The following is a 17372-nucleotide window of genomic DNA, read 5'->3' as shown; positions in this document are numbered from 1 at the left end:
GCGCCGGCGCCCTGCCCGCTCCGCGGCCTCCGCGCTCGCTCCTCAGCCCAAAATGGCCGCCGGAGCCCGACCAGGAAACGGGGCGGCCGCTCGCCGAGCAGCGCTTACATGGCCGGGGGGCGGCCGCGGGGCACGCCGGGAAGGCGAGTCCCGGGGGGGCGGGCGGCGCGGCGCGGGAGCGGCGGCGCGGACTCGCTTTCCCGGCGGCCCCCGCGGCGGCGGCGGCGCAGGCGCCCTGCGCGCCCTTTCTTCCCTCGGCCCCGTCGGCTCGGCGCGGCGGCCGGCGCCGCTGATTGGACGAGGCGGCGCCGGCTCGCGGTGACGTCGGCGGGAAGACGTGGCAGCTCGGACGAGTCACGGGGCGGGGCGGCCCGGGGGCGGGGCCACACGGGGGCGGGGCCTGCGGCGGGCGCCCCCTCCCCGCCCCCAGCCCCGGCCCAAACCCGCAGGAATTGGGGTTTGTCCCCAAAAAGGGGCGCGGGGGCGCAGCCGGCCGGCCCAGGCTGCGCCATCCAGCCAGTTCCTGCTGCGCTGGTGGGAACATCAACAACCTTATGATGTGACTAAATTTTGACTTATTTTGACTTAATTTTGCCTAAATTTTGACTTATCGGTGGCATGGGGTGCCCTTACATCACTTGCACCACAGAGCTCACACTGCTGCTACCGCCGTTTTCCTGACAATATAACCAGTCCCTTTTGGATGTGGTGGATGGGGGTGCCGACAAACCCTCCTGCCAATGTCTAATAAAAGAAGTAAAGGGCAAAACAATGTCCAAGGAACATGTAGGATTTGCCCTGTGGGTGTCACGGGAGGGACGGGCCCAATAGACCCATACTTGGGGCTTGGAAAACCAGAAGTGATGAAGGAAACGGGATTCTGGAGCCAACCAGAAGAGCTGAGCTCTTAGCACGCATTGCTCCTCATGGGAGCAGGCGGCCTAATGGGGCTTCCCCGTGGGCAAATCGCCTGGAAACGGCCCACATCCAGCTCTGTGTCTCGTTTGGGCCTGTGCTTTGGCATCCCGTGGTGCGGGGCGTGGAGGCAGGGGCTCCGGGTCAGCCCTGGGCAAGGGCAGAGGCCAGAAGAGCTGGTGGGTGCGAAGGGCATCATCCTCCTCGACGAGGACGTCTCTACCCTTGGCCCCTTAAACCTCCCTTGGGGTTGCTGAAAGCGGATCTAGCCCCGGCCCGGGCTCCTTCCTTCAGAATCCGGCTCTGCGTCGCCGCCGTGCTCGGCCCACGCGAGTCGCACCCGAAACCCACACAAAGTCATCCCCAGCAGGACGCGAAGCGCTGGCGTCAGCGGCTGCCTCCCGCGTTGGGTACCACATTCCCTGTGCTTCGCCCTGCTGCCGCAGTTCTCATCCCCATTCCCTACGCTTTTCCAAAGCTGGCAGTGCCATGCTCTGCGTCGCACGGGTTGCTGTGGAGGAGGAGGAGGGTTGTGGCAGTTCGGGCTTTTGTTACACAGCTACTGGAAGCAATGAGACATTGCGAGTGCAGGACATTACCTGAGTGCTTTTGCTAAAAGGAGAGGAAAATAAGGTTGGAGGAGCCACCAAGAGCCCAGTTTGTTCCTCTGCTTCAGTCCCACCAGCAGCGACAATTCCACCATTCACACGAGGTGGAAAAGCAAGATTCCAAGGATTCCAAAGATAAATTGCACTTTATTTCATTCTGGGAATCTTTTATTATAATCTATCACCATGGGAGCTCGAACCGGAGCCGATGCACTCGTCTCTGTGCCGGCCGAGGGCCCGGCCAGCTTGTTGCTTTGTAAAACGACGGCTCTGGCTCTGGGGCACAATTGCACAGGCTCTGAGGTTGCCATCTCCGAGTATCCACCTGGGATCCTGCCCGCAGCACCGCTCTCCTCGTGCTCAAGGGGCCCTTCCTTACTGGCGCCACCAACACCAGTCCTACAAAAAGGCACCCTCGCAAAGGGCCCAGAAGCACGGGGAGGCAAGAAGGCGCTCGCTCGCTCGCGTGGGGATCATAGTACTCTCCACAGACACTGCCCAGGGTGGCTCCTGCCTCTGACTCACGCGTGTTGCAACCCGGCTGACATCAGCAGGGAAGCGTTCCCTGGAATTTGGTCGCTGCCGAGGTGGCTGTTTGCTCACGAGTTGCATCCCCGCCGCCAGTTCATCGTCCGAAGCGCGCTGGCACGTATTCATCCTGCCGCGCTGGCGGCCCTGCACGTGGCACAGGGTGTTATTTGGTGCTGACGATGATTTAGTGCCGGCGGTTGCTTTGCCGGGTTTGGTGGGTGTTGATTCCAGGGTTCTGGAGGAGAGTTCCTCCCTGGTGAGCAGAAAAGATGGTGTTTTCTCATAGATGTTTATGGCAGAAGTGGGCAAAAACGATGCATTTTGATGCAAAACCACCAATCAAACCAGCAGCTATACTTCCTTGCATCTTTCCTCCTTCTGGCTCATCCCTGTTCTCCGAAGCCATTTTTTGCCCCATTACTCTCTTTTCTGACCTCTCCCTTCTGCAGCTTCTTCTCATTTACCTTGCGTGTGCAGGCACAGCTCAGCTGGCATGTCAGGAGAGGGGACCAGGGCTGTGGCGCCGCTGGCGTCTGCAAACACCCGCCACGTGTTTTCCATCACGGAGAAAGGAGGAGCCACCTCCCACACTGCCCGGGCAGTTCTGCTTGTTCGTCCCCTCTTCCCCTGCTCCGTTTCGCACCTACGAGCAGCAACACAACAGACACCAGCTGCAGCAAAGAGCCGGTCAACAAGACTCTCAACGAGGGCTTCGTTTTACTCTGCACCTTCCTGTGAAGAGCTGCACTTCACCTCAAGGGTTTGACTGCACTAAGATTTGGAAAGATCTGAAAATAAAGTACATTATTGCCACCACAAGCTGGTTTGTCCTATCAGTGCTGCTGATAACTGCGTGCCTGCTGCAGCTGGCAGACTAAACCTCGGCCAAAGTCACTGCGCTGGACTAACAGTCAACAGAAAACCAGATAGGCCTCATCTTTTATTATTGTTATTCAGCACGAATCCTGAAGTGTAACAAAAGTGAAAAAAAAGAATCTCAGGCTTTGGATAATTTGTTAAGAGAGTAAAATGGCTTCATCTTGATCCTAACACAGCACCGGCTATGCTAATTGTGGCTAATTTACAGATCTGCAACCAGTCCTTCACATGGCAGTTGAGGATTACGTGTTCTCTCTGTTATTTCAGACTCCTGATCCGTGTCACGGATACTAGGGACACATTACAGTCCTGAGAAAAGGATGGTGCAGGTCAGTTCAGTGAAGTCTTTGCAGAAGAAAAGAACAATGTTGCTAAGCTGTGAGATACTGCAAAGAATTTACAACTTGCTCTACTGAAGTCATTAGTGGATAACAGATTTTGAGAAAAAATAAAGTTAAGTTTCTTAAAGTCAAGAAACTTAATCAGTGATTTCAGGCAGTAAAACACCAACCACCACAGCAGCAAAACCAACAGGAGAAGCAAGTGTTCAGTCCACACAAGATAATGAACCCAGCTTTGCTTTACTGAAATTGGTGTGCTTATGGGCAGCAACAAATAGGCATCCTTCATCTGGGTTGTACATAGCTGAAATTAAGATACTAAACTCAAGATTCAGTTAAATGTAGAAATTCTCTCCAGCGGGATACAGTGTTAAGGATTTGTCAATTCTTTTTTTTTAAAGATTGCACTGTGTTTGCACTGACCTGCTACATCTTGCCCATATTATCTACACACACAACATATGTAAGGCAAGCACACCCTAAATGCAGGAGAGGAATTTCATTTTCAAGACAGCAACCCTGAATTACTCGTAGGCCAATCCTCCAACCATTATTCACTGGAACCAGTCAGAATGAGGAAAGAGTGCTAAGTTAATTCTAAATAACACCATGCAATGACTGAAAAATTTGAAAAGTCCCAAAAAGCAAAGGTAATGAGATGTAAGACACACATATCTGAAGTGTGGTAGAAAAGCACGATTCAAGACTAAAACATTCTTGGCTGAAATTATTTTTTTTTTGTTGTTCTTTATTACAGGATACACAATGTTAGATTCAAAATTCCATGTGTAGGTGAATAAATAATTAGACTGTTTTCCAGCTATATGGAGCAGCTTTCCCCAGACCTGTTACGGCCCTGCTTACCACTGAGGGTGAAGAAGGAGCTGTGTGGCCTAGAAGTCACCTGTGGGTTCTCTGCAAGGTGTTTTCTTGCATGGCTGCTTGTCGTGCTGCACTAGGTCATCCACGGATTCCTTTTCCCTTTGCATGGAAATGGCAGTGATGATGCAGCTCCCTAAAAGCAAACAAAAGGAGAAAGGACAGATATATAATTTCAGGAGCTATAAATTCATCACTAAGAAATTAGAAGACTATTTGCATTCTGTTGGCTGCTGTGATGAAAAATAATTAGAAAGAATGTTATTCAACACAGTGAACTGAAATTACTTGCTCCTGGTATCTTAAGAGACAAAAAATCTATTTAAGGATCATCTAAATCACAGCTAAATGCAACCAGTCCTTACACACTCCAAGTGTTGCCTATTCTCCTAACTAATGAGATTCCTTTTGTACTGTGGAAAAGGTCACATTTTGAAAATATGAGATTAGCTACCCAGATTCAGCTGCTGTCCGACACAGTCCTTCCGCTGGGGTGGAAACTTGGGTTTTTCACCCAAATAGATAATCTCCTAAAATACACAGTTCAAAAAACCACACTAATGTCACATGTAAATCAAAAGCATCCTAAGTGGGACGGGGCAGAAAGGTTATGATACCGGAGAGCACTTGAAGGAAAAAGCAATCAGGACGACTACGTTCCCTTTGCAGTTCGCTATCTGCCAGGGACCCTCCCTGAAGGGGCATAACAAGCCTGGGGACAAGGGTGACAGTGTCCCCCAGGATGATTTTTCATTGCTTTTCCTTCTAATACTTTAGTACAGAAACAGCAATGACTGCATCCCTCCATAGCTAATTAACATTAGCTGAGAGCCCAACCCATTAATTTGTATGGGGGAATTAATAGGGGACCCGTTGGAGGGTCCCAGTGCTACAAGCCTGAGGATAGAGCGCTCTCCCAACTCTCACCCTGTGTATGCATTCTAAAACGTGCAAAATATTTTTCCACCCTATCAGAGCGGTTACATTTTATGATCCACATCATAAAGCTAAAAGATTATTGCAGCCTGCCCAAAATTAAGAAGGCCGGGGATGGAATATACACTGCATTGCAGCCAGGGAGGAGGCGAAACTAAAGACTTCTTATTCGTGGATATGACTAAACCTGTAGAGATCCTTGTAAAAACTGGCAATGTCGCCTCTTCCATTCTTCTTGGTGGGCAGACCCTGTAGCTGATGAAAAGAGCTACACAAAATGAACTGCAGACCTGGCTTTGGTCCAGGGAGGGCTTTCTCTTTCAGTTCTGAGAAATGACTTTTCTCAGTAACATTTCTCCAAAGCAACCGGCAGCAGAGAAACAGGATAGTCTCCTGTGAGAGCAAGAGAAGAGGGTGCTCCCAGAAACTTCCAACCACTATGTTCATGGCAATCATGCCAAGATTAAACACATTTTCTTTTCCTACTCACTGGACAGAAACACGTTTTCCTTTCCTATCCTGAAGGACACTTTGGCGTGCCTCCATGGGAGCTGGACCATGGAAGAAATACACGGAATACATGAAGTTTACCTACAGCGAAATGTCTACAGAATGTTTAAGTCAAGGTTGATGTTAATTTCCACTACTTGCTTCATAACTAGCACTGATAAAAGGGGAATGGCAGGGTAAATATGCTGCACTTTGCCCTTCGCTGTATCTAGACACATGAAAAATCAGCTGGTACTTTAGACTCCTTCCCACAGCGGAGCCAAAAGCTCAGTGTTCAAGGCAGTGTTTAACTGCAGGGAATGATCCTTTCTCCCTAGAATGAGATTCCTATGGGCCTCTCTGGCCTTTCTGTTAGCCTCCACCCTTACGAAGCCCATTTCTCTACAGCGTTCTCAACAACGCACTTCACTAGTCTATTTTATAGGCTTTATTTAGGGTTTTTTTCCCCCTTATAAAAGGAAAATGGACCTTGAATCAACATTATGGCCATTATGTTTCATATTCAGAGAAAACGTACCCTTTGGATGTGTCAGACTGGGACAGGCACAATCTCTGGCTATCGACTCACACAATCACGAGCAGCCCAGATAAGGGCATTCCCTTTCATTATAGCAGCACTGATATACACACTGTAATTGCTCACAGAAATGTTAGTTTAGCAGAATTTGCCATCTAAAGCAAGCAAATGTTTTTTTACACACAGCCCAGGAACTTTAATGGGTTTGTTTCACTTTTGTTTCACACTGGTAAGGCCATTGCCATCTGAAAAGGCTCCGTCTTATTTCCGTATAGAAGTGTCAGTAAAGAAGCTCGCAAAATAGGTCAGGAATTTATTCTGCTTAAGAAAGGGTAAGGAATATTGCATACATACAGACTATTTGTTTAACTAGATCTGCACAAAATAGCCATTTAAATATTAGAGATTAAAAAACTATGGCTGCTCAACTCTGAAATAAATCTTTGCAGCTTCTTTTTACCAGTTTTTACCCAGAATATTATCACAGCTCATCTGCTGAGAAACTAGCTCACAGTGTGTGATGGCTACTATCTCTGCCAATATTAGCTTTATGGACCAAGTAATAGTATTATGCTCATAATAGCTGATAGCTATTTGTGTACCAGACTGTTCCAATACCATGGTGATGAGCAAGCTGCTGGTGTCTGGAGCAGATGGACAGTACATATACCGTGATATTCCCTGTGATTTTAAGACAAATAGGATTACCTGTGTCACTAGCAAGTCTACATGAAACCACGGACAGAAACACACGACCCTCTCTTGATGTCCAGGAGCTGACGTGAAGAGGAAGCCTGAGCAGGCTGGGAAAGCACACACTGCATACAATAAACTCTCTTGCCTTCACAGAGGGCAGTGGCATTGAGTCATTTCAAATGCAGCTGTTTTATACTGTTTCATGCTGCCAAGAAGCAATCCCAAATTTGCTACCTCCTCTCACCTTACCTGCTGCCTTAAGGACCCCCTGTAAAGAAGAAGATGCAACAGCTCCCACCATCTCTGGGGAGGAGCTGGAGGGCAGCTCCTTGTTTGTCCAGTTCTCACCTTTTTGATTTGACAATGAAATGGAGGGAAAAGGACATTTAAATCCCAGTGGGTTGATTTTTATCCCATACCACTGATAGCAACTTTATCCCACACTCCCCTCCTTCAGAGAAACAAAGAAGAAACACAGGCCCTGAGGGGCCTGAAAAGGGAAATATTTTCTCCTTTGGGTGCTCAGTTTTGTTTAGAATTAACCCCATGATACTGGAAAAAATGATCTCAGGGCAAGAGAGCATAATATAACATTACAAGATATGCTGCCACATACTACAGACAAACTGGCTTTGAATGACTGAGAAAGCAGTTATGCAGCAGGGAAGAGCACTCTGACACCGGGCTGGGACTGTAATGACAACATCTCCTTTCCTATCTCAGGGAAAACCCAGAAGAGGAATTGCTTTCATACAAGAGCTGCCAATTTCCCACTGGTGTCTGAAGCCAGACGTGTTTGGGAAGGAAATGACCTGTTGCTGTGTGGCAGAGCTCGCAGGTGCAGGTGGCATGGGAACGACTTTCCCAATCGCTGATCTGCCAAGGTCACAAAACAGAAAGCACAAACGGCTCTAAGGACAGCCCTTCAGTTCCTACCGGGTCATCCCTGGCTTCGGAGAGCACTGCGTTGCATTTGGCACCAAAAAGTTCCTGAAACGGGGCCACTGAGGTGAGGTGTCCCATCACTGCAGCAAACAGAATTCTATAAATTCAGACCCATGAACAAGCCCAAGCCTATGCTGAAGCAGCATGCAAATGCGCACGCTGGCAATGCCTCCTCTTTAATTTAATCATTAGATTTAAAGCCAAGGCAGCATCTGTGAAGGCTACGGATGTTACCACGGGGTGCAGCAGGGCCAAAGCTTCAGAAGAAGCCAAGAGAAAACTTCCTGTGCAGCTTTTGCTCTCCGTTCCCTTGGGCTGACAAGTGTCACCCATCTACATCTGCTCAGGGCTTCTTGTTGTACCCCAGCCAGCGCCAAGGGATTTGCAGAGTCGCCTTCTCATCTGCAACGCGCGGGCTTGAGGAGGGAACAGGAAGCAGCAAGAGGAAGAGGGTTTCCAAGAAACGCACGGCCACGTCAGCACTTGGCTCTTAGCGGCTAGATTACACAAAAAAACACAAAGAAATCTTCCTGCCTCCCCGTGGCACAAGCTGAAATATGGAAGAACGACTTCCATTTCTGCAGAATTTTGCATTTGCAAATACTGACTGTATTTGCACTTGTTTTCAGTGAGAAAAAGGAAGGCTGCATATACTATCTAGCCTGGGATTTATTTAAAAACACTGAGATGGGAGTTGCACAGAAGAGAGCAGTGTTGCCTCCTTCTGAGGGCTGATTCCATCTACCCTGAAACAGGTGTCTAAGCTACATGGAACAAACTGCTCTCAGGAATTTGCTCTTTGTGGAATACTGACCAGCAGTGGGACAAGGTGCTTGGACTTCCCAGCGTTGTTCATTTTACTTTGCCAGCGACTTCGAGTTCTTCAGCACGCAGCGCCTCGCTGTGTACAACCCCACAGTGGGACTCGATCCGTCAGTCTGCTCATTTTCACTGGGAAAAAAAGCAGATTTCCCATGTACTGGCACTACGGTTTTAGCCTGGGTTCTGGAAGTTAAACTGTATGCACTGTGTTAAACTTTGTTAACGTCCCCGTGTGTAGCAGAAATGCTGCTAAATCTCAGCACTAGGTGGGCTAGGATGATGAAGTCATATTTGAAGCATGGGGTAATAAAAATGGTGGTTAAAAAATACAGAAAATTGTTACAGTTCACAAAAGGTACCCATTAAAATTGATCCACCTACGTGATTAGGTGGATTGTTTTATGCATCAGTTACTGGATTTTGTTTTCCCATAGCTACCGGCTGCAGCTCCTATGCAGGAAAAAAGTACATATTACTTTGCAATGACTGGCAGGTTAAGGAAAATGAAGTGTAGAAGTAATAACAATCCCACAAAAAGTATTTTTAATGTAATTATGTATAGGTTTAAACCAACATAAACTGGACATAAAAAATAAATAACAAATTAAAAAACCCCACAAAAGTACAGCGTTGTAAACTCTTTACCAAGCAGCTTCAAGGGCAACAAAGTGTGAGCTCCTGCAGTGCTGCTTCTGTTCACCCTTTCTGTGCCAACGGGAACAACTTACGTTTGAGGCGACCTTGGCAGGGCTGGAAATCACCGTGTTTGGGGAAGCACCTTGTCTAACCGTTCCCGTTTCCCAGAGAAAAAGGCCTGTGTCACCGTATTTTGTGCACGAGTGCCTGTTCCACTGCTCTCATTTCTTCCTCAAATAACTTCGGAACCTAGGGTCTGTTTCCACCTAAATTTGAAGGCAAAGCAGAGGTTTTAAGCAGCATCGTTGTTACAAGCCTAGTGCACTGCTAAGAAGGAGAGATCCAAATGGTGCGTCCAGCCACGGGATGGGACGGAGCAAAGCCCTGTTCTTACCAGACCTGGGACGACCATCTAGGATAGGTGCAAAGACCGTCCAGGCCAGGGGAAAAACTTAGAGCTTGTCCCCAACCAGCCAAGAAAGACTCCACTACGAAACACCAAAGCTTGGGAAACCAGGCTTCAAGGATTCCGTTGCTCATGGACCTACCTGCTTGCTTCTCTTGGATTTTTCTACTGGGCAAAGAACTAGAATTCTCTAAACACGCCATTCACAGCCTGAGGTTAAACTGCCCACTCTCCTTAAAAACTGTAATTTATATTTAATGAGGACTTCAGAATAGGTCTTTGGGCCCCAAACTCTTCAGTACCCCCTCGGATACACTCATTCCATCTACCTAGAATTTTTCTCAGTGTAAGAAGCCTCAGATGGTCATTAGTGTTAGCTGTAGAAGTGCCTACATTTTTGTTTCTCTGTTTGCTGAGCTTGGATATTCAGGCCTTTTTTGTCTTGCCTGCTGCTGCCATATTCTTGTGCAAGCTTTCGTGTCACACACTGATGCCTCCCCCTAATTCTGGCAGTGCCAAGGGAGAGAATTTACCATGCCAGAAGTTCTTCACCACTCCCCAGATGTGCTAACAGAAGAGTTTTTGGGAGTGCTATTAAATCAGGTGAGGCAAAGTCACCCGGTGTATCTCCAATCAGAATTTTAAACTAATTAAGGAAAATTGGCCAGATTATTCTAATGTAAATTAGGGAGAACGCACAAAACTCACTCTGCTTCCAGGTCAGGAGTTGGCTACTAGAAGGACCCAAGAGCTGTGGATGGGAAGTCTCTTTCCTCTGCATGTCTGGATCATGAATGAAACTTCTTTCCATGCAGCTACTGTTTTCCTAAGAAAATCGAGAAACAAAAGGAGCCACTTGGACTTCAAAACTACATAGGCAAAAGAGGAAAACCCTATTTCTTCACCACTACACATATGATAAGGCTCATGATTATTGCACTTTTTCATAGAGCAAATATTTTTGTTTTGTTCTCCAGTTCCAGCAGCATGACTCTGAATGAGTGAAAATTAAAGAAAGCTTGGTTTAAACTCATATACCGAACAGTAGTGAGATTCAGCTAGGAAAATTGTGTGTGCTTAATACCTCTAAATCAGTAAGTTCATTCCATTCCTTGCCTTCAGAATGATACAGCAACGTTTAAGACTGAGTAACCTGAAATACCATGATGACAACTGCATCCTGCTATCACATCCCCATGTGAGAGGGGCTGCATATTCAGAGCAGGGAAAAAAACAAGTTTTCACATTGTGATAGCTATCTTCTCATGGCAGGATTTCCATAAGGCCAGGGAAACCTGCCCGTGCCCTGCTCCTGGGAGTGCTGCCCACCCGAGTTAGAGTTATTTCCACCTCATGTGCGAGCAATGCGAGCAGTGAATCGGCCTCTTGGAGAGGGGAGCTTGGGTGAATGTTCCGTTGGAAGAAATGAGTTCACACGGCAAATTTTCCCTCTGCAGACGGCAGTGCTAGGACCTCTTTCCTGCTCCCTGCAGCCCGTTTTCGTCAAACTAGTGGGAAGCTGGAAGGCTGGAATTCCCTGTCCCTTTGTTATATTTAAGTGCAACAGTCAAGGTGGGGCTGTATTATTAGCACCGGATGTTGGGACAGAGGAGCAGGATCACGTAAGCCGTATTGTTTTAGGGAATCTGGCTCCACGGACCACTCTATGCACTAAAAACACCGCTATTAATTCACTGACTTCTCTCCTCCAGATGAAGGAGGTGAAGAAACAAAGCAAGTGATGATCTTAACCGAGGAATAAGTTCCTCTTGCGAGTCAGATGGGAGGAAAGCCCGGAGGAAATTCAGCCTCCACACCCTGTTCGTTATTAAAGGCCTGTACGGAAGGCACGGCCGGGCGCCTGCTTATGCAAACGTAAGGAAATGTTTGCCTAATGGAAAGATTAAACACACGGCTTCACGACAAGGTCCTCCACCAGGACGTGGGCATTCCACCAAACCTGTTCCCAGCCTGCCGGGTGTCCGTGGGGCAGGCGCATCCGTGGGGCGCAGCTCCACTGTGGCACTCCAGCCATGGGGGCAGAGAAGAAGGCAGCATTTCATGTCCATAGGCTGAGGGGAAAAAAAAAAAAAAAGAAATAAGCATGGGAAATCAGATCTTTTAGGGATTGAGGCTTATCCCTGAAGTTTACACCATGTATACTTTCCAAGCAGAGTTGCAACTGATCCTATTCAAGAATTTGCTGCTTCACAGACTTTTAAAGGAGGATTTTTGGTGTGCATCGGTGCTGCTTATACCTGGGGGGCTGTAACTAACCCTTTTGGCTGGGCTGCAAACCTGAATAATCCTCAGCAGGATTCACATATTCACAGTCTGTATAAGAGGCAGCACCGGGGATGCCTATTCTTAGGACTCTCAAAAAAATAACAAGGAAAATAATTTTTAAAAAGGCATTTTTTGGGGGAAAGGGGTTCATTAATATTTATTCCCCCCCAGCTTTTGAGCCTTTGTGTCACATTTGAAATTGTGTTATCAACATTTTCTCCACAAACAGAAGGTCTAGAAAAAGAATGAAAAGAAATTAAATTGAATTTTTGGACCAGAATGCAAATTTTTAAGAGCTGAGACTCTAGAGAAAAATCAATCAACAAATATACAAAATTTATAAAAACAAATTGAAACCCACATTTCTACAATGAACACCCACTGAAGCAAGCAATGCTAGAGAAATGCCCTGGCCATGTAGCTACTGTCTTTTTCCAACTAAACATTTTCATAGGGAAAAATCAATTATGTCATTGTGTTCCTCTCTCTGCTAAGGCAGGGCTAAGTGCAAGGATCTGCACTGATTAGAGAATTTCAGCCTGGCATTTTTAACAAAATTACTTTATGTTAGTTTATTAGGGAGATAAAAGTGCCTTGTAATGTGCATATAGATCACAGGCATCAGCTAATCCTCTGCCCTTCCAGAATACTTTCAAAAAGCTCTAACAGTGGATATACATATTGTTTAAATAGTGCAATATTTCATTGGAGATTATGCTTGTTTGCAAGTTGATTTTCCCTAGTAAGACAAGAAACAAGCCCAGAAGAGAATGAGACAGTGTAAATTCTGCCTCTCCATTACGTTGCAGTCTTTCCCTTTAGACATCTGAGCCTAAATATTTCAAAATGTATGAAAACTCACATAACCCCACACTGTAACCATTAACTGCTACATTTTGTTAAGAATGAGGCGAAAAGGGCAAATCAAGTTGCTGCCCCCTTTTGTAGCTAGGCTGTTTGTCATTCAGTGTTTAAGAACAGGGGCTCGGATAGGAGTTGCCTCTGCCCAGCTCCTCTTCCCACTAGGATCTGGGCTTAAATTATGAGCAGTGAGTTGCTACTCAAGGCTGCCACCTCCTGTCTTAAACCCCTTGTCACTCACCTGGGCTTCTAACACGCTTGCTCTGCTCGTAAAGTTAATGGTATATATAGGAGGGCTGTTTCTAGCAGTTACAAGCAGGTATTTACCCTAGCCACAAGAAGAAAGAAGGCAGGAAGCAGAGCGACTGCACAGTATGTTCGATCCCTCTTCCCCACGGTTCTACTTCCCTCTTACACCAAAGCAAATGGCATTTATACCCAAGGGAAATCCCAAAATGAGGTGATTTACCTGTCAGGTACCACAATGCTGTGTTGCGCTGTGCGTGTGTCAGCCCACAGACCTATATATTTTATTATGCATGTTAACCAACCCCAAGATAAAAATACATTAGTAGCATCTAAAATGTGGTATTGGATTTATAAATGTTGGCTAATCGGAGACAAATTAAAGAGAGAAAGGCTGCATTTTTTTTTGCTATGATTAATATTAACTTTAAGCACAAGTGGCATCAAAACTCCTGAAATTAAGAAATTAGAGGACGGCCTTATGCTTTGCTCACATCAGACATCTGATAGTTCTTTCCCTATAATCAATTAGGCTGCAGCCTTGAAACCTTTTATTCACAGGGGAGATTTTCATTTTAAGAGTTTGACTGCTGCAGTCACAGTAAACACAAGCTATTGTGTTATTATCTAATTTGAGAGCTCAATTTTCCCTTGTAAGGGAGCATAAAAATCATCATGTAGAAGTATTTAACTCATGTAGCAAGGGAACACTTGAAACTATCACAGAAAAACTTCCTTACCGTGTTACGCTTGTGGTTCAACTTGAAACAAAATTACAGAATGCAGCGCAAATCAAATCCATATATCTGCATATTTTGGATCCCTACATTTTCATATCTGCTAAAGTGTTTAAATTTAAACATTGCAATTATTTGATTTCTGCTATTCTTTCGTGATGAGCACTCTAACTGAAAGGGAGTCCAAAAGTACTAGAAAAAGGAAGAAAGGATGTTTTCCCACTGTTCTGTATACTAATCTGTACCTGACCTTGAACAAAACTTTGCTTTTCAGTATCATGATAATTCTTAAAACAGGAGGTTGCTTTTCTCAAACCAGTAGAAGTGGCCTTGCCTCATTTTCTCTTCTGTGCATTTTAATCAAAACAAAATTATTGCTCTCACTAAACTAAATAATTATTCAATGTTCATGTTGTAGTCCTTCCACGCATTCAAGACTCTCAGTCTCTCTACCTACCTTCCTCATGCAGCTTTTTGATTTGTGAGGTGTAATATGCAACTGTGAGCAAACTAGTGTGCCCTGCCAGGCAACAATTCTCTTAAAAATAAACTCCTTAAATATTTTTTTTTTCCTGAAAAGATGATTTCCTTTGAAATATAACACAAAAAGTCTTTCTAGTTTGCTTTACCTGAGGTTCTCGGGAATTTTTCTGCTTTTCTAGTGTTCTTATTAAAAAAAGCAAGTCAAGGGAGACTCTTAAAATCCAATAGCATGTAGCAATATTTTCCTTCTAACGAATGGCTTTCCATGGTCATGTTTGCACAGAGACCAGGCATATACTCACATGAAAGTATTATCTAGAAATTGAAAATAACCATACTCATAAAATTGGAGAATGCTAATAAATAAATAAATACAGCATTTGTTAAAAGTGACATTTATTCATAAGGGGCTGAACTTCACAGCAATTAAGCGTGGACTGATTCGAAATGTCTAGTCTTTGAAAAACTGAGGTGAAAACAAAGTTGAGCTCTCAGAATTCTACCTCAAATCTCTGCAATCAGGTTTCTGAAAGTCTGAATTTCCAGTGGTTGTCATTTATATCTCTGCAAAACGTTACCACTGATTTATGTGGTTTATCAGTGGACTTACCCACTGATTTAGGTGGATAATTCAGATTTATTAATAGCCTACATCCACTGCACATGCCTAAGCAATACAAAACATTTGAGGCAAGGGAAAACAGAGTCCTAGAGCATCCTGACACCTGCAGTAAGTGAGTTTTTATGTCCAAAGCATATTGGGCATAATTTAATTTGCACATATCAGGACTTCAATTAAGGTCATCAAAAATTAAAGCGCTTCAAATGGGATGACATATAAGATGACACACATAAGATGACGGTTGAAAAGGCAGGTTTTCCTTGCATTGCTATAGGTCCATAAACTGTTTAGGTCCCTACCTTCCAGTATACACCCTACAAGGATCTAGGCCTTTGCAACAAAACATCCTCACACACACAGTGATCAAAATTTATTATGATTTGCCTTTTCTGAATTCTGCATTATAATTTCACTGTTTTCAAGTGTGCTTTATAATTTTGGAATAGCAGATGCCCAATACACCAGTGACGCTACATGGGGTGCCTCTTGGAATCAAATGTCAAAAATAAAGTGACCATTACACTATGCTCTTGTGTTTATCTGGAAACAAATAAAATTAGTAGCTCATATTTTCCAGCTCAATGACACTAAAGAGGAAATTAGTTTTCTCCATCTTGTGAAGAAACATTATTGGAAAATCCCAACGGTAAAAACATGTTCTCAACATATTTTAATTATTTACGCAAATGCCTCACTTGAGAATGGTAGTGTAACCTACATTGTGTCTATGATCTGCAAGAAGATGCTTTGCAATCACACCACTGTTTTCAACTCACATGAGCCAGCTGGGTGGTGCCAAATAGGGAGGAGAATCCAGGCCCTCTTGTCCCTCACAGAAATCCAGGCTTGCTGAGCATGTATCCTTTAAAACCAGAATGTCTTTAGAGGTATTCAGCATCTCTAAATACTGCTAACTTGTTACATACACTATTTCATAAATCCAACAAATACCAAGTATTTAGTCATTTCTAAAGGGATTCTTTCTGGGAATGAGAAAACACATTTTGCTAAAGCTAAAGTAATGAATTAATTCTGAGACCAAGGCAAAACACCTCAATAGGAAACAAAACAGCTTTGTCTAAAAGTGATGATTAGTATTAGTCGTATTAGCACTTCAAGAAGTGGAGCTCAAACGCTTCTGAGTGCGAAATTTTCCACTTACACCATGTTCTGCAAAGGACATTTTTCAACTAACTGCAAGAAAACTAAATTATGAAGCATACACACAAGATTGTTACATTCCAAAAACACAGAAAACATGTTCAGTTATTATTTTCTTATGTGCTTGCATATTTCTTTACAACCTTCTGAGCAGGATGCACTACCTAGAATACATACAGAACAGAATACATACAGGATTTATATATATATACGTGTGTGTGTGTATAATATATATGTATAAAAATAAAAGACAATTCAAACGTACGTGGTAGCCTACACTTTTACCCATAAGTTCCCTGACTTTTAAGCTTTCCTGTCCAATATATCTTTGCATCATATGCCTGATCTACAAAAGATATACCTGGATCTTGGGTGGAATATACTATGATTCATTAATAAATGCACTGTACTTTCAGCATGGTCCAAGCACTTGCCAAATGCTGACACATCCCAGAATCTCCCCGTCTCTGGGCAGTTCCTGAGCCCCCAACATGGGGAATATTCTCCGTTACCTGCTCGTAGCAAAGGGCACTGCCAAACACTGCCCTACAACTTAATGTCCCTCCTATTAACACTCTTGCTGCCACGCTTTGTAAGCTTCCTTAATGCAGGCTTTTTAACTTTTGAAAATGAAGCGGTTTCGTAGTTCAATTACACCCATAAAACAAGCTCTAAACGCAGTCAAGCCATAAACCACACTGTATTTCCTCTCCTACATTGCGTGTAACTTTTAACAAAACACTAAGAATCTCTTAAGGCTACCCAGCAATTGCCAGCAGTAGCTGGCAGCAAGCACAGTGATGGATTTAATGACTATATTGCTCAGCACATAAGTTCCTCCTTAATGGGCCCATTTCGGTTACAGAACTTGCCTCCTTTGATGTGCAGCCTCACAGGCTACACTAGGCACAGCAAATTAACCATTTTCCTGAGCGCCTTTGATTTCTGAATGCAATTCTCAAACTAATCTCTTAAAACAGAGATTTTTCTTTAACTTATAGCCAATATCCCTCCTTTTAGAAAAGGGATGGTGTAATAAAGCTGCCGGGGATCTGTGTTATCATAATCGGATTAAAACCTTCAGCATATTTATAGGGACACAGTGCATATGTAATCTCAGAGGAGTTAACTAGAGCTTGCTTTTTTCTCCAGGCCTCCCAGGTTTCAGACATATTTTGCCTCAGAATGGAGGGCACAAGGACTCCTGACCTCCTACAGCTGAAGCCTTCACTTTTATCAGCCTCACACCCCGAAAATGACTCAAAATGACTGTTAAACACAAGTGTGTCGTCTATGGGGGTGCAGTGCATACCCGGGCGAGGCTGCTGCTGCTCCAGAACGCCAGGAATTCTCCC

The sequence above is a fragment of the Tinamus guttatus genome, unplaced genomic scaffold, assembly GCF_059628265.1.
Source record: "Tinamus guttatus ecotype Peru unplaced genomic scaffold, ASM5962826v1 Tinamus_guttatus_pri_ptg000116l, whole genome shotgun sequence".
Taxonomy (NCBI): Eukaryota; Metazoa; Chordata; class Aves; order Tinamiformes; family Tinamidae; genus Tinamus; species Tinamus guttatus.
Note: the sequence above shows the minus strand (reverse complement) of the source record.